This window comes from Capsicum annuum, chromosome 5 (genome assembly GCF_002878395.1).
Source record: "Capsicum annuum cultivar UCD-10X-F1 chromosome 5, UCD10Xv1.1, whole genome shotgun sequence".
Taxonomy (NCBI): Eukaryota; Viridiplantae; Streptophyta; class Magnoliopsida; order Solanales; family Solanaceae; genus Capsicum; species Capsicum annuum.
The window spans coordinates 162560483-162582675 of record NC_061115.1 but is presented as its reverse complement, the minus strand read 5'-3'; positions in this window follow the sequence as shown (position 1 = coordinate 162582675).

Genomic DNA, 22193 nt, shown 5'->3' with positions numbered 1-22193 from the left:
CTCCAGTGGTCTAATCCCATCGGAAGTAGTTGCCATAGAGATCGAAAAAATGATTCAAAAAGGAAGGTTTTTGCATACGCCATTTTAAGGGTTTTCTGTTGTAGTGTTTTGAATGATGAATGTGTGGCTACAATACCATTGATAATTCCCTAATGAAATCAATTGAAACATTCATGAAATGGTTGTACATACAAAATTGTAAAGTGATAGCTAATGCGATAAAATTTCCAAGATTTACTAGAAAGGGAAAATGAGTTTCCTCAGTCTCTTCTTATCATAACGTCTAACAACAATAGAGGGAAAGGATTTTTGCCATAATATAAGTTTGGAATTCGATTTAGGAACCACAACATGTCTATAACTATATGATATTGAATATAATCATATAGAATAGAAGCAAGAATAGGATTACTATGCATTAGGCGATGCAACTATTAACTTTTAATCTTAACAATACTTCTCAAACAATCTTCTCACCTATATTGTTCTTCGTAAATACTACATATCATTGAATGTAGCTTATAATGATTAACTTCATACTCTCACCATGTTCAAGCATAACTCAAAGTCACAAGGCACTACATAAAACACATTATTATTAGTCTAACTACGGGATTCAATATCCTATGTAGTTCTTGTGCTCTAATATCTAAAAGAATACTACTTACCACTTCAACAACTAACTCTAATATCTTATGAAAAATTCACTATTGCATAATGCATTCATCCGGTTATATACCAACATCTCATCCAAGCCTATCATTATAACAACATATAGACTTCTAAGAGATCAACCTATCTAGGAATTTTTCCTATATTCTCTAATACCTCAATCAATAGCAATTTCATGACTCATCCCAAAGAAGTACACCAAATATTCTCGACTAATAATTACATATACTAAAGGTTTGTTGTAACGCCCCAAGACTACCCCCTGGATGTAACATGATGCTTAGGACCATAAGTGATCCCAAGCAAACACTTATACTGGCATAACTCATGAGCAACTAAATAAGATACATTAATCTTAAAGAAACAAGGAAATGAGATGTCTTTGGTAAATATGTTCAAAACCAGAACTATCAAAAAGGATTACAACTCTGGCCATACAAAACTAAACAAAAATTAAATACATCAACTATACTACCTATCTATGAAGCCTATACTAATATTGACTATAGGTAGCAAGGGCATGACCTCTATCTAGCTCTAATTAATACAACTAAATAAACAAATTAATACTCAAGCTATAGTTTACTCAAGTCCTCTAATCAAAAGAACTCATCACTTGTTGGTTGGAAGCTGCGACCTGTCTGACTATGATGTGCTACAACTGGTACCTACATTATGAGACAATATAGCACATAGACATATATGTTGATAATGTGCTAAGTATGTAGGGGTGAATACATAAGTAAAACAATGACTGAATATATTCATAAACTTTCAAATAATTCTTGCAAAGTGTAAATAACTCACCTTACAATTGAATTAACCAAAGATATAATATCATAAACATGAGTAATGAAGCAAAATGATAATCTTTGTGATCCATAATACTAAGTTCCAAAAGCTTTACTTTTATTATTTCTGAGGAAAGTTATTCTAACCAGCATACTCCATATGAGCTATTATGGAGTGCATCATCTTACCCAAGGTGGGCAGAACTCACGCTGGGGAAAGTTGTCTCACCATTTCCATTGGTATAGGACCCTAACTTATGCGATCAATATGCTTAACCGTTATAGGGACTTTAGACCTATGGTATGTAGTAGTTTTGGGTCATGCGACCTTGGACTCATACCTAACTCAGTGCTAAATACTACTCCCTTAATACTATATGCTCAGACCTTAGGAAATCCATATTAAAATAGCACAAGGGTTTATAATAAAAACCAATTATGCTTTTCTTCGCTTTAAAATAAAATCAAGATAAATAAATGTGGTTTCCATCTCTTTGCTCAGGATCAAAAGATAAATTCTTTCCTTAAATCATTGTTTACAATTATCAAAGACGCTTAAGATCATAGTCTACTTGAAATTTCAAAAACTCATGCTTGAAGCGTAAAGTATATGTACTCAAATTTTCAGAATTTCACAGTAGAGCTTTATTCTCAACAATCTTCTTAAAATCATTCAAAAATATCAATTCATAAGAAAGAAGTGTAACTCATGATATAAATCTTCAAGTCAAAGTATAAATAGGTGAGATAACCATACACTTCAATACTTAAATAACTCATCAATTCATAAACTAAAAATGAGATAATTTGGGTATGAACCCTAATTTGCAAATTATGAGATCTTACCTTAAAATCAATGTTTGGGAACAAGGATGAAAGAGTATCCTTGTTCATAATCCCACAAACCTTATTATGCTTAATTTGATGTAGAAGCTTGACTTTGAACTCTTAAAGATGTTCTTGAAGGCTTTTCTTGAGTTTCTTAGGCTAAGAGCCTTAAATTCTTGATTATCAAGAATAAGATGTGAAGGAGTTTTGGAGTTCCTAGAATTATATTATGGTTTCTTGGAGTGAAAATTGATGGACAATGGATGTATAATACTTAAACTGACGTTTAATCTTATGTTTTTACGATTGTGGGTGTTGGTAAATGACTTGATTTCCCCTATGGAGATTAATTTCTCAACTAGATTGTCGTTTGATGGTTTGGCATGACACGATGACATGCTCGTCGCTATACCTGGCGCGATGTGGTGGAATCGCGTTGAGCTACTGGGATCGAAATTCAAACACGACCCAAACCTCATTTAAAAATTCCAAAACTTCACGAGACATGGTTTTTACACCCCTGAACAAGAATCAACTCAAAAACCATTATCTCAGATCCCGGAAGGTCATCTTAAAATTCCTCAAATTTAAGGAGTTAAAATAAGGCTAAGTCTTCAACACTTAGCAAAACTATCAGGTTCTAAGTTTTATGCAAGCATTACGAGATGAACTGAATTAAGAACATATGGGGTATTACAATATCTCCACCTTAGGAATATTCATCCTCGAATGAGACTGGCTTGGCTTAAATACTATGCAAAGATTGAGACGATGCATGGGACACTTACGAACTGAATCATCACTAAATATCTAAATCTGAAACATAATGCATGGACTGAACTAGACTTATAATTTACTTAGATGCGAACAAACTACCTCTTGGAATGTCCATATTCACAAAACTTTAAATAGTAACACTAGATGGAAAAATTTAAAATCATAGAAACCTGTCAATCTGACTACTAAACTGGTTTACTGGCAATACTGACTGAATTATACTGAAAGCTTATACTCAACTACACATTCCACTTAAAATTTTACTTCACTTAATGCTACAAAAAATATCCATATGGGCACTAATAACGCTTCCTACGTAAGTCTGAGCTGAACGGAATTCCCTCACTATTTTCAGACTTACCCAAATCTAAAAGTGTACACATCACACAGTAAGAGTAATTTGAATCTTGAATTTAGTACACACTGTGATTTCATAACTTATCGACATCATGAATAATCCTTATTATCACTTCAACAACTAAATTCAACCCCTTACTAATAATTCACTAATGCATAATGCACCCATCCACTCATACACTCATACATAACAACATAACCTGAAAACCTATCTTCATAATAACATATGCACTTCTAAACAAACACCCATAAAAACATATTTCTCATATTCTCTAATACCTCTATCAATAACAACTTCCATGCATTATTCTTAGGAAGACACACATAAAAATTATCACCTAACCAGGACATACATAAAACAAGCATACAACAATCTTTCCCAGAATGAAACGTTTAATCTCTCCCTTTTACACAATTGTTCATCATCACTATCTTGACATAAGAAGAGGTAACTGAAAGGTTACGACATGAGAACCTGAATCATAAAAGAGTACTATGTATAACTTTGACACTTTAATGAGGCCCAAGGAATAGAATAGTAAGGACATGGATTCATTACAGAGATCAAAAGTGAGGATATATATGACAAATATCTGAATTTCGCTGGTCATTCAGAGTATAGCATGAGTCATGGGAACTGAGTATTCTGCAAAGCATTAGTACATGAGTCATAAGCTGCATAACTTGTGTTTTGAGTTTATGATTTCATGGAACATGATTCATACTGCTGAGTAAACTGGGACTTCTTATACTAGGAATAGGAAGCGTACATGATTCTATGGAAAGTGCATGAATATGAGCTATTATTATGGAACAGATGCGTATGGCATGAGTAGATATCATGGTAGCTAAAGTAGAAATACTAAAATAAGAATGGGTTGGGCATCATCTTCCTTTACATCTATTCTACAACATACTGACATCCCTACTAGAATTTGAGAGTTTGACTTGGTTACTTGTTCTATCATCTCCCCTTTTGCTTTACACCATCATTCTAAGTCTGTTGAACCCTTTACTAAACTCTAAACTCAACTAGAATCATTGTACTCTAGAGTATGGGATATAACAATACATGTAAAGAATAAACTCTTTAAAAGACTACACCTAAAAGTATAAAATCTATCGCTAAAACTTTCTTCAGAGATACAAGTATATCTTTCTATATCCCTCATATTCATCATATAATAACTTGAACACTTACTAAAATACTAGCGATCTTCTCTCAAGACCCTTGTGTGACTTCTGATATAACTGATAGTAAATTTGACAACATCATCTTTGAAGGAATTAGAATCTACTACTCATGTTATCTGAAAAAGTCATAGATGGAGAAAATGGAGTAACACACGAATCGATAAAAGTTTTTGAGTGAACAAACTTATAGTATGATCTAGAGCATGAAGAAGGGAAATATTTCAAAAATGCCCTATAGCTTATCAAGAAAAGTATAGATGTCTCTGTACCATTTTGCAAGACTCTGCTAGACATGGCTTCACAGATTCCCTAGGACAGTTGAAACCTAGCTCTAATACCAAGTTTGTAATGCCCTGAGCCTACTCCCTAGAGGTCACATGGTGATTACAACCACAAGTGATCCTAATCTAACCTTTATACTGGCATAACTCATGAGAAACTAAATAAGATACATTAATCTAAAAGAAATAAGAGGAAGAGATGTCGTTGCTAAATATGTTCAAAACCAAAACTATCAAAATAGATTACAACTCTGGTCATACAAAACTAAACTGAAAATAAATAAATCAACTATATTGATTGTCCACAAAGTCTCTACTAATATTGACTATAGGTAGCCAGGACATGACTCCCAACTATCTCTAATTAATACAACTGAAAAAAAAGAATGAATACTAAAACTATAGTTGACTTAAGTCCTCGTATCAAAAGAACTCATCACCGACTGGCTGGAAGCTACAAACTGTCTGACTATGATGTGCTAAAAAAGGTACCTACATTATGAGACAATTTAGCACATAGACATATATGTGGAACATTACTTCTAGAATTTAATAAGTATATAGGGTTGAATGTATAAGTAAAATAATGACTGAATATATTAATAAACTTTCAAATAATACATGCTAAGTCTAAATTAGTCACCTTGGGATTGAATTAACCAAAGTTGTAAAATCATAAACTTGAGTAATGAAGCAAAATGATAAAATTTGTGAACCATAACACTTAGTTCTTAAAGCTTTAGTTTTATTCTATCTTAAGGAGGTTCTTCTAACTGACATACACTATGTGAGCTATCATGGAGTCCAGCGTCTTACCCATGGTGGAGAGAGCTCACGCTGGGGAAAGTTGTCGTACCCTTGCCATCAGAATAGGACCTTAAGTGATCATTATACTCAACCCATATAGGGACTTTAGACATTTGGTGGCTCGTAGTTCTAGGGCCTAAGACATAGGAATCATACCCAACACGGTGATAAATACTACTCTGTTAATACTATATGCTCAAACTTTAGGATATCTACCTTAAAATAGCACAAGGGTTTAGAATGAAAACTGGTTATGCTTTTCTTTGCTTTAAATGGAAATCAAGATAAATAAATGTGTATTCCATCTATTAGCTAAGGATCAAAAGATCAATTCTTTTCTGAAATCTTTGTAAGCAATTATCAAAGAGGCTTAAGATCATAGTCTTCTTGAAATCTCAAAAACTCATGCTAGAAGCATAAAACATATGTACTTAAATTTTTAGAATTTCATAGACGAGCTTCATTCAACTGGCAGGTAGAAACACCTCATCAACCCTCAACTGGCAGGTTGACGTCTCGGCCTACGTAGGATACGTAGTTCTGAAATGCAAGGATTACTTCTAAGGATCACACCCTTTACTGGAAGGTGAGCCCCCATCCTTGGGTTAACTCTATGCGGAATCCTACTCCTAACTAAATAGACACTAAACTGATTATAATGAGCTGAACTATACTAATACTGAGTTCTATAACTGACAGTGTTCACTAAGTTCTATTAACTAGGTGAGTACTACTATCTTGTGTCATGACTGAGACTATTCTGAAACTACTGTAGCTCTAGGACTCGATAGCATGAAAGTAAAGCATGGCATGATCTTGAAAAGCATAACACTATCCACTTGTTCATGATTCATTCATAGAGACATTTTATCAAACAATTATAGGCATAAGCTTATACATGATTGGGGATATACAATGACATGTCATAATTCCACTATTGACTACAGATAGACATTTTAGTAAACACTTGGGAAACATGGATTATTTCATATAGTAATAGACAACATATGAACATCATGAGTACAATACTCAATTGCAAATTCAAGGGTTGAGCATGTAATTCATATAATTCATCACATAACTATTTTAATTTTATGGAAACTTATAATTAATCATGAATTGAAACTCAACTACTACCATGGATATGAACACAATCAATTTTAAGCATGAAGTTCATAAATCTGAGATCTTGTAAGTTTAAAAAGGGTTGTTGGACTTCATGGGTGAAAAGAACCCATGAATGAACACCTAACATACCTGAGTATTTTTATTCTTAAAAGTTCTTGGAGGAATTCTCAAGTTTGTTCTTAATTTCTTGAAGCTAGGGTTTGGTCTCTTTAGGAGAGATTGTTTTTAACTTTGATAAAATTCAGTAAATAATAAGACAATGGGTTATTTAGGGGTTTAATTTTAGGTTTAGACTGATTAGGGCTATGGAAAAAGACCCAATTACCCTTGGAAGATTTAAAAATTCATTACTAAAAAACCCAATTATAGGCTCTGGCGCGATGTGGCACTATCGTGCCGTGTCATTGGAAACCGAGAATTCTGAATTGGGAACTTGGAGCAACACGGTACAATCGCAGAGCTTCACTATATGCAAATTTACCTCTTGACGCAATGCACCATTATCGTGGAGTCAAACTGGAAAGTGACAATTGGGAAAATGATTGGTGGCACGACGTGGTGGGATCATGATGGCTTACTAGTTTTTGGCAATTTCCATTTGGACTTCTCTACCTAAGGACACATTCCAAACCTACTTTGGATGCATCATAGTACACAAAAAACCTATCTAAACCATCTAGTAGAGTCAAAACTAGGGTTGAGGTGAGTCAAGTCTTTAACTCCTAAAAACTCTTCTTACTAGTATTTGACCACTGGAATTTAACTTTCTTCTTAGTAAATCTAGACATTGGGACACTATAAATGAAAACCCTTCAACAAATCAACGATAATATCCAGCTAGACATAAGAAGATCCTAATATCTGATGGTGAAATAGGTCTTTGCTAGTTTCTCATTTCTTTGATCTTTTGAGGATCAACTCTAATGCCATCACCGTAAAAAATATAACCATGGAATTCTACTCTCCTTAACCAAAATTTTCACTTACTAATTTTGGCAAACAACTGATGAGCTCTGAGATTCTAAAGTATGATTCTAAGGTGATCTGCATTATTCTCACTACAGGAATAGGCAAAAATGTCATCAATAAAGATTATAATGAACATATCCAAGTACTACTTTAACAAAGAATTCATTAAGTCCATGAAATTTGTTGGGGAATTAAGAAGACCAAAGAATATGTCTAGAAATTCAAAGTAACCATATCAAGTTCAGAAAGCTAATTTTGAAATGTCACATTCTCTAACTCTGAGCTGATGATAGCCTGATCTCAGGTCTATCTTTGAAAAGTAACTGGCGCCCTAATGTTAGACTAACAAGTCATCGATTCTAGGATTTGGGTATTTATTCTTGACTTTGACTTTGTTCAACTGGCTCTAATTTATACATTTTCTATAAGAACTATATTTCTTATGCATGAATAAGACTGGTGCATCCCACGAGGAAACACTATGTCTAATAAACCTCTTATCTAAAAGGTCCTTTAATTATTTTTTTCAATTCCTTGAGTTCTGCTGATGATGTTCTATATGGTAGACTAGATATAGATTGGGTGTCTAGAAGAAGGTCTATTCTAATGTTAATTTCCCTTATGGGAGGAACTCTAAGAATATCTTTGGGATATACATCTGAGAATTCATTCACAACTAGAACTGACTGAAGACGAGAAATCTCTAAACTAAAGTCTTTGAGTTGCACAAGATGATAAAAACATCCCTTGGATATAATTTTCCTCACTCTAAGGTGCGAAATAAATAGACTCTTAAGTGTTGTAGTACTACTCTCCATTCAATGACTGGTTCATTTGGAAACTAAAAATTAATAATTTTGTTTCTAGTATAAACTGAGGCATAGCATGAATGGAGCTAATATATGTTGAGAATGACATCAAAATCCACTATCTCTACCTCTGCAAGGTCTGCTGAAGTAACTTCTTGAGATATCATAACCGGACCATTCCTGTATACCTATTGGGCTATGATAGATTTACCCACTGGGTAGAAACTGAGAAAGGCTCTGCTAGGATTTTTGGACTGACTCCGAAGTTAATGGCTATAAAAGGAGTTACAAAGGATAAAGAAACTCCTGGATCTAGTATGGCATAAATATGTAAATGGATGATCTATAATGTACTAGTGACCATATTAAGAGAATTTTCCTGATCTATTGTAGACTGAAGTGCATAAAGCTTGTTTGGGCGTTGCCCACTGGTGGAACTGGAAGTGATACCCTGCTGATTTGGGTGATTGGAATGAGCTGGGGGATGATTAAACTGACACTGAGAACCTGACTGAGGACAATCTTTGATTCTATGGCCTGGCTTACTACACCAAAAACAAACATCACAGTAAGTCCTGCAGACACCTTGATAGTTTCTACCACACTTCTGACAAAGAGGATTTATTCGAGCACTGCTGGCACTACCTTGAGATTTACAGCCTGCCACCCTATCCTTGTTACTATTTCGAAACTTCAGAACTGGAGCACTGGCTGAAGACAGAGCTAGAACTAAAGATTTTGGGTGAAATTGGGAATGGTTACCACCCTCTAACTTAGGCTGAGTAAAATTGAAGCTACCTATTGTAGCTGTCTTGTTCTCCATCTCTCTCTTTATTCTTAGCTTTTTATATTTGCAGAGACTGCACCATGAGCCTGGATATGTCCATTTTCTTATTTAACATCATAGTTCTGTACTCCTTAACCATAATTTCTGACACCCCAGACATGAACTTGCTTATTCTGGACATATTGTCTGCTACTACATGGGGTGCATACCGAGCTAACTGAGTAAACTTAAGGGAATACTCTTTCACACTCATATTTCCTTGCCTGAGATTGATGAACTCTAATACCTTTGCTTTGCTCAGCTATAAGGGAAAGAATCTATCGTGAAAATCAGTAGAAAACTCTTGCACTCTATGGGCTATGTATCTATGCTCCTGTCTACCTTCTACTACTTAAACCGTTTGTGAGCCATATCTAGTAGCTGATAGGTGGCAAACTCAGCATTCTCACTCAAAGTTACTACTATGATATCTGTGACTTTCTAAACCTGATCGAGGAACTCCTGTGGAACCTCTTATAAATTAGACCCTGAGAATAGTGAAGGATTTATTCGGGTGATGTCCTAAATCCTGGCAGCAATAGTATTGGACACTAGGTTGGCCTGAACAACTGTTGGCTAATCATTTTGAGCGGCTACCGAATTGGCTAGAGTGGTGAACGCTGCTCTAAATTTTGCATGGGAGACATAATCATCCAGGGGATCTACCTGAATAGGCAGCACTGGTTTTCATTTCTTCTTCCGTTAGCTTTTCTGGGAGGCATTTTTTGTAAACATAAGGAAGAAGGGATTAGACTGAGACTTTAACTTGAGCCCATGCTCACTCGCATGACATTAATACTAAAACAATGGACACTTTTCCTAAAATCATCTCATAGCCTCTTTTCAATAAGTGTGGCATGCTATACACATATGCACAAGACTCTACTAGACTTGACTTTCAAACTCCCTAGAACACTGTTGAACCTTAGGCTCTGATGCCAAGTTTGTAACACCCCGAGTCTGTACCCTGGATGCTATATAGTACTTATGAACCCAAAGGATCACAAGCTAACCTATGAATGGTACCTGCTATGAGCACTGGATAAGTACACTAAATGTAATGCAAAAAATAGGTTGAAATGCCATAAGTTATAAAATCTAAGAAACTAGTAAATAAGAATATCTAATAAAACATCTAGAATCTGTATACTGTATGTTCTAGTCTAGTCTGAAATGCCTCTAACTAAAATTTCTGAATGTGGAGTTGATGGGACAAGCCCTCAACTAACTCCAACTACTGAAATACTAAAGCTACTGAAAATACTATAATAAAAGAACATCCTCGATAGATGGAGACTCACTACTAAATTTACTACTGCTAACTTAATCTGTCTATGCGCCGTCAAGAACCTGAGCTTTTGCTGCTATGATATGAGACATCATAGTGCAAAGAAAGAGTATGCATCAGTACATGGAATAATATACTAGTATGCTAGATGGGGTAAGTCTTAATGCAAAGGTTCATATGCATGAACAATAACTAACTGAATGATATAGAGTAACTGAATATAAGATTATATGGATAAATAAAACTACTATAAATACTAAGTATTTAATACTATTCATATACGTGTATACTGTAACTGAGTTTTTACTAATGCTAAATTTTGTGTTCTGATAACTGAGTAAGTGACATTTGAGAATACTAATAATTGAGTTACTAAAATTGATTACCTTTATCTGACAGTCTTGATTTTATAGAACTAAATTGGGTTCTATACTGACACTGAAACTGAGATTGTCGGAAGTAATCATGTTATCGACATGCCCCAAATAAGATAACTGGGGTCTAATGTACAAACCTAGTTAGAAGGGTGTCAGTACCATGTTACAGGTAAAGACAAGCTAAAGATTTACCCTCATCTGGCAGGTACTCTAATATGAATGGTGGTACCTTCAACTGGCAGGTAGAAATACCTCATCAACCCTCAACTGGTAGGGTAATGTCTTAACCTACACTGGCTATGTAGTTCTGGAATACAAGGACTACTTCTAAGGATCACACCCTCAACTGGCAGGTGAGCCCCTATCCTTGGTTTCACTCGGTGTGGGATCCTACTACTAACAGAATAGACACTAAACTGATTATACTGAGTTGAACTAAAATGATACTGAGTTTTGTAACTGATTGAGTTTACTAAGTTCTATAGCTTCCTGAGTTTACTGAGTTCTATTAACTGGCTAAGTACTACTGTTTTGTGTCATGATTGATACTATTCCATAACTACTATTGCTCTAGGTAAAAAAACTAGATTTTCAAGTATTGTATAGCCCCAGGACTCGATAGCATGAAACTAAAGAATGGCATGATCTTGAAAAGCATAACAATGTCCACTTGTTCATGATTCATTCATATAGACATTTTATCAAACACTTGTAGGGCATAGCTTTTACATGATTAGGGTTACACAATGACATGTCATAATTCCACTATTTACTTTACATAGGCATTTTAGCAAACATTGAGGGAATATGGATTATTTCATATGATAATGGCCAACACACGAACATCATGAATACCATACTCAATTGCAAATTCCAGGGTTTAGCATACAATTCATATAATTCATCACATCACTATTTTAATTTCATGGAAACTTATAATTAATCATGAATTAAAACTCAACTACTGCCATGGACATTGACATAAAAAATTTCAAGCATGAAGTTCATAAATCTGAGATCTTATAAGTTTAAAAATGGTTCTTGAACTTCATGGAAGAATGGAACCCATGAAAGAACACCTAACATACCTAGGTATATTAATTTTTGAAGGTTCTTGAAGGAATTCTTGAGTTTGTACTGGATATTTTGAAGCTAAGGTTATGCCCCTTTGAGAGAAAACATTTTTAATCTTGAAAAAAGTGAGTAAATAATGATATAATGGTTTATTTAGAGGTTTAATTTCATGTTTAGAATGATTAGGTCCGTAGAAAAATATCTTACTTACTCTTGGGATGATTTAAAAATCTTCATAGAAAAACCCAATTTTGAGCTCTCGTGTGATGCGGCGCTATGCGCCATGTCATTGGAAATTGACAATTATGAATTGGGAGTTTTGCATGATACTGTACAATCACGAAGCTTCATTGAATGCAAATTTACCCCTTGGCGCGATGCACCATGATCATGGAGTCACAATGAAAAGTTAAAATTAGGAAATTGACCGGTGGTGTGACGTGGTGGGATCGCGATGGCTCACTAGATATTGATAATTCCCATTTGGACCCTAAGCGCAACGCGATGATGTGCCAGGTTGCACACTATTTTTCAAAATATGCTATAACTCTTCACCCAGGTATCGAATTTTGGTAAATTTTAAAGCGTTGGAAAGTGGACTGAATTTCTTACGCAATGGTAACCTCTTATAAAAAATACTAACTAATTAGAAAAATATTTTTGTAGGATTAATCAAGTAATGAGAGTTAAGTAAAGCTATGGAAATACGGGGTATTATAATGTACCCGTTGTGACTTGGAATTCTCCAAGTTTCCATCTGGTGCACTCAATTATGCAAAGCTTTGGTTTTTTAGGGGACTTTTCTTGATATCCAAAATGTCTCCTAATCAACACAGGGCTTGCTTAAGCAATGATCTGGTCTCTTAAATGATACTAGCATATCAGACACCTTTCGCTTAAGCAACAACCATGCTTTGTATGTGTTGAGGTAGTCTTTACATAAGAGACTCCTGCTCACTTAAGTGATTTCCTCCTAAGTAACCCGAAAGTCTTCTAGGTGATGCCTGGGTAGTTTATTTTCCAGTTATTGAGATATTTACACCAATTTTTAGATTTGGAGCTTGGGGTTTGACCTTTTGAGTATTTTCTTCCATTTTTAAACGTGGGTAAGCTCCAAATCCGTATTACAGTTACATTTATTTTAATGTATCATTTAAATGTTGCTTAAACTCAAATTTAAAGGTGGAATTTGGTAATTTTAGCCGGAATGCCTAGATAATCATTCCTGCAATTTGAATCATAATTTCACTCCATTTTCACTTGGATTTTATCCTATGATTTACATTAATCTTGGGAAGAATATTTTGGAAAAAAAATTATTTTTAAACTTCTTTTTTGAAAACCCATTTCAGAGGTCAATTTTGACCCCAATTCAGAAATGGGCTATATGGGTATCATTTGTCTGCTTTTGATATGTATATTTGTATTTGTATGTTTTAGTTGATTACGGGTCCGTTCGCGAGGGGAAATCTATGGATTGAAGGCCTTTTAGATTGGTTTTTTCCATTTGAGATAGGTTATCGCTTAACTTTCTTCAGACTACATTAGGTAGTTAATAATAAGTTAAATGAATGTTATTTGTATGGGGTTGTATCATATAATATTTGTTTAGGTTATTTATATGCTCATGTAGGGGCCTATGTGGATTATACTTTGTGGTTTTGAGACATTATTTGGTATTTGTGACTGTGTGGGATCTTACATGATGTCTGTTATTTGACATATGTATATTGGTTAAAGTCTTTTTGTCGGAAAAATCCTAGATTTTGGGATTAGTGTAGTATCAATGACTTTTTTTGCATGTTTTACTTGATGGTTTCTTGATTTTGTTGGATCATTGATAGTTGGTTGATTTAAGTTGATTTTTGGCTCACCTAGTAGGTATATTAGTTAGTTATTAGAATATTTATTTTTGTTGGTTGTGAGAATTATATTCTCATATAATATTCATTCATGAAATATTAGTACCACTGTAAAAATATAGGAAACCCTGGGTTTTTCTAACAAAAAATGTGATATCTTCAATACCCCTCAATTGATGTGTGTGCAAAATAGAAGTTATGGATAGTGGTATTTGATATTTGTTGTTTATGGGTCGAGGAACCCCTATGGATCCTACCTCAAGAGCATAGCTCGGTATGTGTATACAGAGATTGTGCGATGACCTCGTGCATCACATTATCATCATAACCATTATTTTTATTGTATTCTACATATTTTGATTATTTTGTGATTGTGTTGCCATTCTTGACTTGATTTTTGTTTATTTTTCCTATCTTTTTATACATACATTTTGTGTATGTTTATATTTTTTCTTCTGTCCCCTAACTGTATTGTTTATATATGTATATAGTAGTGTTAGTGGAGACGGTGTGGGACACCATTGAGTTATTTTTTTATTGTAGGTGATGTGCCCATATCTTGTGTTTGTATACTTTACTTCATAGTTTACTTAGTCGACCTATGATACCTACTTAGTAAAAGTTGACTGTACTTATTCCTGCCACACCCTTTTAATGTAGATCTAGGTGTGAGTGTACCACACATATAGCTGATTCAAGCGACATTTAGAGAATATTTGAGGAAGCAAATGTCCTATGCTTCAGGAGTTGGCCTACTACCTTATCTTATTTACTTCTTGTATTATTTAGTAGTCAGAAATAGATTTGATCCTTTTTGGACTATTGTTGTATCTTTTGACACTAGAGATATATTTAGTAGTTCTTATAATATGACACTAGGTTTTGGGGGATTGTTTGTATCTTGACTATATATCCTCACTTTTACTATATATGTGTGTGGTTTGACTTTTTTTAAGGAGTGCTTCTTGTTTTTTAGCATTGATTCCATCTTTCATAATAGTTTGGGTAATAGTCTTACTTGTCAAGGGTTGTCGCTACAAGTGCCATCATGATCCTTTGTTTTAGGGTTGTGATAATTTTGTATAAGAGCAGCCAGGTTCATTGGTCTCAATGGTATAAGAATGGGATGTCTAATATAGTCTTCTGGTTAAGTTCCTAGACGTCTCTACCTATATTCCAGAGGGTATAAGATGTCATTAGGAAACTTTTCTTATTTTTTTCCTCGTCATCCTGATCTTTCACACCTTATGTTCAAAATAGTCTTTTAATCTTGTCTGTGCCTGTATTCGAGTATGGTATTTTGAGATTTGTAGTTCATCCTTTTACAATAATGCCTTATCAGATGGGTTCTCATCCAACAAGATTTACTATGGCCCCGAATATTGCAAGTATAATTATGTCATAAGAGAATTAGAACAGATTTGGGAGATTCACTTATTTTGGTCCTTCAAGGTTCAGTGGTGCTATAGGTGAGGATGTGTTTGAGTTCTTAATGGAGATGAAGATAAAGATTGGTGGATGTTACTTATTGGTTTCCAATGTCTTGGTTTGCTAGAGAGGACTTGAAATCAAATTGTAGAGTCCTTTTTGGATAGATTTATGTCTTTTAGTTTGGGGGATTAGATGTGAAATGAGTTTGATCGCTTACAGCAACTCTCCATGACTGTTGCAGAGTATAAGCCATGATTCCATGCCTTTTTTGGATATACTTATGGTAGTATTCCCACCAAGTTTTTAAAGATTCAAAAGTTCTTAAAGGGGTTGGATGTTTTTCTTCAGCTTGATACAACTCAGGGGTTGGCTGACCGTCTGTCTGCGGATAGAAAGTTGTATTAAGATGAACTAGGCTACCAAGACCCTTCTAAAAATCCTACTAAAAGTGAGAGGTAAATTGAGTATCTCTATCTGAAATAATTGATGATGGGACTCCATGCAACCTAACCAACTCTATAATATAGAGCTTGGTGTAATCCTCTGTTGAATAAGAAATATAAATTGACAAGAAATGAGTTGATTTGGTCATGTTATCTAGTATAATCCGTATCAAATTATGTTGGCAACGTGAATGAGGCAACCCTATCACAAAATCCATGTTCACCTCTTCCCACTTCTAAGTAAGAATGCTAAACTCTTGCATTTTACCACTAGGCCTCTGGTTTTCAACTTTAACCTGCTGACAGTTGGAAAACTTAGCTACAAACTCTGTAATATCCCTCTTCATACAACTATACGAATAGATTTATCACAAATCACGGTACACCTCAGTTGCTCCAGGGTGAATAGAATAAGGTGCACCATGCACTTCTGCAAGGATTTTCGATCTCAAACCATAACACACGGCACACACAGCCTACCCTAACAACGCAACACACCATCTCCCTTTGGAGAAAACCTCTACTTTCTGATTTCTAATTGATTCCTTGAACTTATTTAAACTTGGATCCCTATCTTGTTTCTCTTTTACATCGATAAAAAAAAAAGCTTACAAACTATTGTGAATCCAAACACTACCTTCAGCTGAATTAGTCAACAAAACACCTAATATAGCAAGTTAATGAACCTCCCTAAATAATATTTTTTTATCAACCTCAACATGAGCAACACTACCCATAGACAATCTACTAAGGGCATCTACCACTATAGTGGCCTTTCTCGGATGATACAACATACTAATATCAAAATCTTTCAACAACTCTAATCATCTTCTCTAACAATGATTTAAATCTTTTAGTGAGAACACATACTATAAAAAACTTTTTGTTATCCTTGAACATGTCAAAATGAACCCATACAAATAGTGCCTCAAAATTTTCAAGGAAAAAACAACAACTCTAACTCAAGATCATGAGTAGGGTAATTCTTTTCATGGGGCTTAAGTTGTCTAGAGGAAGAGGTTGTGACCTTACCTCTCTGTATCAATACATAACAATGACAATCTCTTGAAGAATCATAGCAAATAAGAAATCCCTTTGAACCATCTGGCAAGGTCAATAATGGGGCTCAGTCAGATCTTTTGAGAAATATGATCAGTATTTGATTCAGTTCAATTGTGTTCAGATAAGATTTCAGTTTAGATTCATTCAGTTGGGATTAGAAACTATCACTGAGCGAGAGAAGGGATGGCAACTCCCCATCAGAGAGGTCGAGTCATTAGGAGCAACCCCTAAACTCCTAAACTGCATAGCCAGTGCAGGATGTAGGATTTTTCCATCAGTAGAGACTATCACCATTAGAGAGATTTGACTATTCTATTGCCTTAGGCTGACTTCCTGAGAGGGTCATCCCATCAGAGAGGCTTGACAAGAGATGTCTTTACCCGTGGCACGGTATTGACACCTTTCCAGTTGGGGTTACAGGTTGGACCCCACTTGTAGTAGGTTGGGGCATATCAGTTAAGTAACTACTTCCCATAGTTGCAGTTTTTGTATCAATCTTCAGAAATTTGGACTATGTGGTACAGTCATCTATCTTAGTGAGTAATTTAGATAGTTCAATTGCTTCATGGACTATCCCATCAGATAGGCTTGGTCTCATATACAAATTCCTATTATCATATCTAAAGATCTCTCGTCAGATAGGCTTTATCTCAGTCTCAGATTCTATTGAGTATTCTTATTATCATATCTATAGATCACCCGTCAAATAGGCTTGAGCTCAATCTTAAATTCTATTAAGTATTATTTTTATCATATCTAGAGATTTCTCATCAGATAGGCTTGATCTCCATCTCAAATTCTATTGAGTATTCTTACTGTTAGATTTGGACATGATCATACTTCTTATCATTGATAATCACTTTCTAAATAATATATTAGAAAAGTTGATCACTAATCCTGTCAGTCGAAAGTAGTAAGCTCAAAATTTAGTCCTTGATGTGAGTATGTCCAGACTCTCAGTTATCAGTATCAGATAAGTCAATGATTCAGTTTCTCAGTGTCAGTAGTGAGTTCAGTCTGCAGTAAACTAGTATCCGAGTTTCAGTATCTAGAGTTGCGATAATTCTGTTCCTGTTTTGTGCATTCATATACGTGTTCTCATGCGGAATCCTCATGATTACTCAATTTAGATATTGTTCATGCATTATCCTACCTCGCCTACATACACGATACATTCTTGTACTAACATATTTCTGCTATGGTATTTTATTTGGCAACATAGGTTCAGAGGCACATGATCCAGAGTGCCCTCAGCAGTTTAGTCCCAGTCAGTAGCAATAGTAGTGAGTCCTCTTCTTTTGAGGATAAATCTCAGTTTACTATTATTGCTTTAGACTTTGTTTATTTTTAGTTGAGGGTGTTAGTTGGGGACCTGTCCCTTCTACTCTATAGTTCAGATAGTTTAGAGGCTTTTCAGACGGATGTATTAGTATTCAATTTTTCTGTATTATGAGTATTCATACATATGTTGAACCTTATGGCTAGTTTCTATATTTATTTTAGATATTATGCAGTGTACAGGTATAGATATCAATAAAGGGTTAGCTTGTGGTCCTTCAGGGTTATAAAAATCGTGTGACGTCTAGGGATGAGATCTCGGGGCATTACAAATTTTGTATCAGAGCCTAAGGTTCAAGAGTGTCCTATGGAGTCTGAAAATTCGCATCTAGTAGAGTCCTGTGCATAGATGTGTAGTGCGCCATATTTATGTACAAGATGCTACAGGTGTTCTTTGGAGCATTTCCTTTTTATTCAGTGATTATTTCATGTTAGTGAGCATGAGCTCAAGTTGGTTATCAGTCTAATCTACTTGTTTCTTCCAATGATACAGTATGCCTCCTCATGGAGATTTTGTCCATAGGGTGGATGACCAGCCCCCACAGCCAGTAGATCCTGAGAATAAAAGTATGTCACATGCAGAGTTTTGGGTAGCTTTTTAGGCGCTAGCCCAAGCTGTAACTAGTATTCAGGGGAACCGTCAGAATTCAGCCCCACCTCAGTAAGATAGGTACTTTGCCGTAGTCAGAATCAGAAGTTTCATGAAAATAAACCCGCCAGAATTCTTTAGGTCAGTAGTAGGGAGAACCCGCAGCTTTATCTAGAGGAGATGAAGAATATCAACAAGATTATGCATGTTTCTGAGAAGGATAGTGTTGAGCTATCATCTTATAGGTTGAAGGATGTTGTTCATGATTTGGTAGTGATGTGGGAGAAGAATATAGGGGAGAATGCAGCTTCTGTGACTTGGCTAGATTTAGAGTGCCTTTCTAGATAGGTTTTTCCTACTAAAGATGAGAGAGGTTAAGGTAGAAGAGTTTATGAACCTAAGGAAAGGTTCTATGACAATGAAAGAGTGTTATTTTAAGTTTAACCAATTAGCTAAGTATGCTCCTGACTTGATAGCTGACCCTAGAGCAAGCATGAGTAAGTTCGTGACTAGTGTATCCGGGTTAGTGTTGAAAGTGTGTAGGGTTGATATGCTCAATAGAGATATGGATCTTTTTAGTCTAATGATTTATGTGCAACAGATTGAGGTAGATAGAAAGAATGAGAGAGAGAATGAGTATAAGAGCCAAGAGAGGTAGTCGTGGTTTTTTGCAGTCAGGGTCTCAAGGTGGTAGTAGTTCTTAGTATGGTCAGAGATTTTTAGTTACATCTCCATCTTTAGCTAGTGTACACGCACCTCTGTTTGGAGGTATCAGATCTAAGGAAGCGCCAAGCTCCAAAGCCTAGAGTAGTACTAGTGATGTTCGTACCCATCTGCATTGTGGAGAGTGTGGCAGGTGCCACCAAGGTGTGTGTAGAGATGGTAGTGATGTGTGTTTTTGTTTTGGTAAGCCAGGATACAGAATGCGAGAATGTAGAGTGCTGACTCAGACGGGTAGACTCCGAGAGTTTTAGGCTCACCTTGACTGGGAAGGATTCCCTAAAATAGACCCGGGTATGTTATGAGCCCTTTATATTTATGACATGCATTGATAGATCCTTTGTTCCAATTTTGATCTTATATGTTAGCATGATTTATGTATGAGTTTCATAGCTTGATCGGCCAATCATGACCCAGTCTGTAGGTGCCCCACGCATCACCTCAGTATTTCAGCGACTTGTGTTTAGAAGGACATAGAGTCCCAAGGGGGAGATACCCCATAGTATTATGATGTTGCATTCCATTAGATTCATCCCAATGCATTTCTAGATTTTCTTTATGAAGTTAGCATCAGTAGCTATTGAATTGTCAAGTCGTGCTTTACAAAGTCAGCTTAGTCGGTCATTCATGCATTATATATGTGCATTTAGTAGAAATGAGTTCATCTTATTAGTGTATGATCAGTGATGCATTCTTGAGATCAGCCCTGTTATGAGTCGATGCATCAGATATCTATGTGTGTTATGAGAATTCAGCTATGAGTATCATCAGTTAAGTATTACATGCACCAGATATGAATCATGCCCAGTATGAGAACTCAGTATGTCAGTTATTCCAGTTGTGTAAGTATACCTTGAAATGTTTCCATTTCTTGAGTAGGTTCTATTGATCCATATTTTCAGTCTATCAAGCGACATTTGAGGACGAATGTTCCCAATAGGGAGATAATGTAATGCCCCACAAAATTTTCTTCCACTCTGAGCCTTAGAGCGTATTTGGTAAAGCAAAAAATTTGAGTCTAAATGTTTTAGAAATATCTTCAAAAGTATGAAATACTTTGAATTGTGTGGGAATTTATTTGAGCATGAATTAAGATCATAGAGGTCCCCTAACTCAAGGACAAGTTGAAATCTTTCCTATCGTTCAAGTTTTAGTAACCGTCAAAATTTAGGTCAATTTTAATCGACCATATATCCTTGTATATATAGAATTAGAGGACCTACTATATATCAAATGAAAGATCTTTGAATTATCTTTCCAACTATACCAATTTCATCGAAAACTGATATCAGAGAATAGAGTTATGCCCGGTTTACTCTAGCATGTCTGGCTTTAATATTGGTGACGACAATTGTGACAAGCCGTCACGCCCGTGATGGCCTATCACCAATGTTGTCAGACCTGGGCAGATTTCTGACCCTAGTGATGACATTTTGTGACAAGCCATTACGCCCGTGATGGCTAATCACCAATTTCATCAACCTTAACCAAAAACTCAAAATTTTACCCTTTTGTGACGACAAATCCTGACGGCCTATCACCAACTTGATGGCTTGTCATGGATGTCGTCAGATATTTTTTTTAAGAAATTTAAGAACGTTTTTGCAAGAGTATTTTGGTCATTTCCCACCTTTTGGAAGCCTCTATAAATATGAGAACCCTCATTCAAACCCTAATCTCTCCATTTCTCTTCCAATTTTCTAAAGAGAGAATATCTAGGGTTTTAATTCAAGAACCCTAAACTTCTAAAATTCATCCATAATCCCTTATGATTTCATCAAGAATCAAGTTCCTCATAGTGTGCGCTTTAATAATTATTTATTATAAGTGCGGATAGAGTCTCAAGCATTAGAATTCATCCAATTTCAAAGATTAAGGTATGTAGATGTTGAGTTTTGGGTCACTTTCATCCAAGAAGCTCAAGAACCCTTTTAAAAATTCAAATATTTTTATGTCTATGAGTTGTTAATGATTTGTATGAATTGAAATTGATGTTCAATTTGTTGATGAGTTTTGATTCATGTTTGTTTGCAAGATTCATGAGCCTTAACCCTAGTAGGTGGAATCCATATGATATTTGTGATAAATCTTCCTTATATTGCTTGCTATGTGATGTGTTCCTTTCAAATGGGTGTAGAAATGGTTGAATAAGTGAAGAATGTTCCCCCTAGGTTAAATAAAGAGCTTAGGTGAAGCATAAGGGCCATTGTAGCATGTTAAAAATGAAACCCCAAATTGTGAGTTAGTTTATGCATGCCTACTGTTTGATAAAATGCCCAAGTGAATAAATTATTCCATAATAGTATGAAGTTTCCTTAAGCCATGTGATATCTAAACATATGTCAAAACTGATATAGGTATGAAATAGATGAGGTAAAACCTTGTTGAATGGAGTACGATCTAGTAGCATGTTTCCCCTATGTTATTATATGATTATGTTTCCGAGATTCTTAAAGTGACCCCTTGGCGACTGTGATGATGAATAAGATGTTTGTGATCCTTAAATACTTGAGGTGATATATTGAATGATTATAATGATAAATAAATTATTATGATGATGCATGAATGAT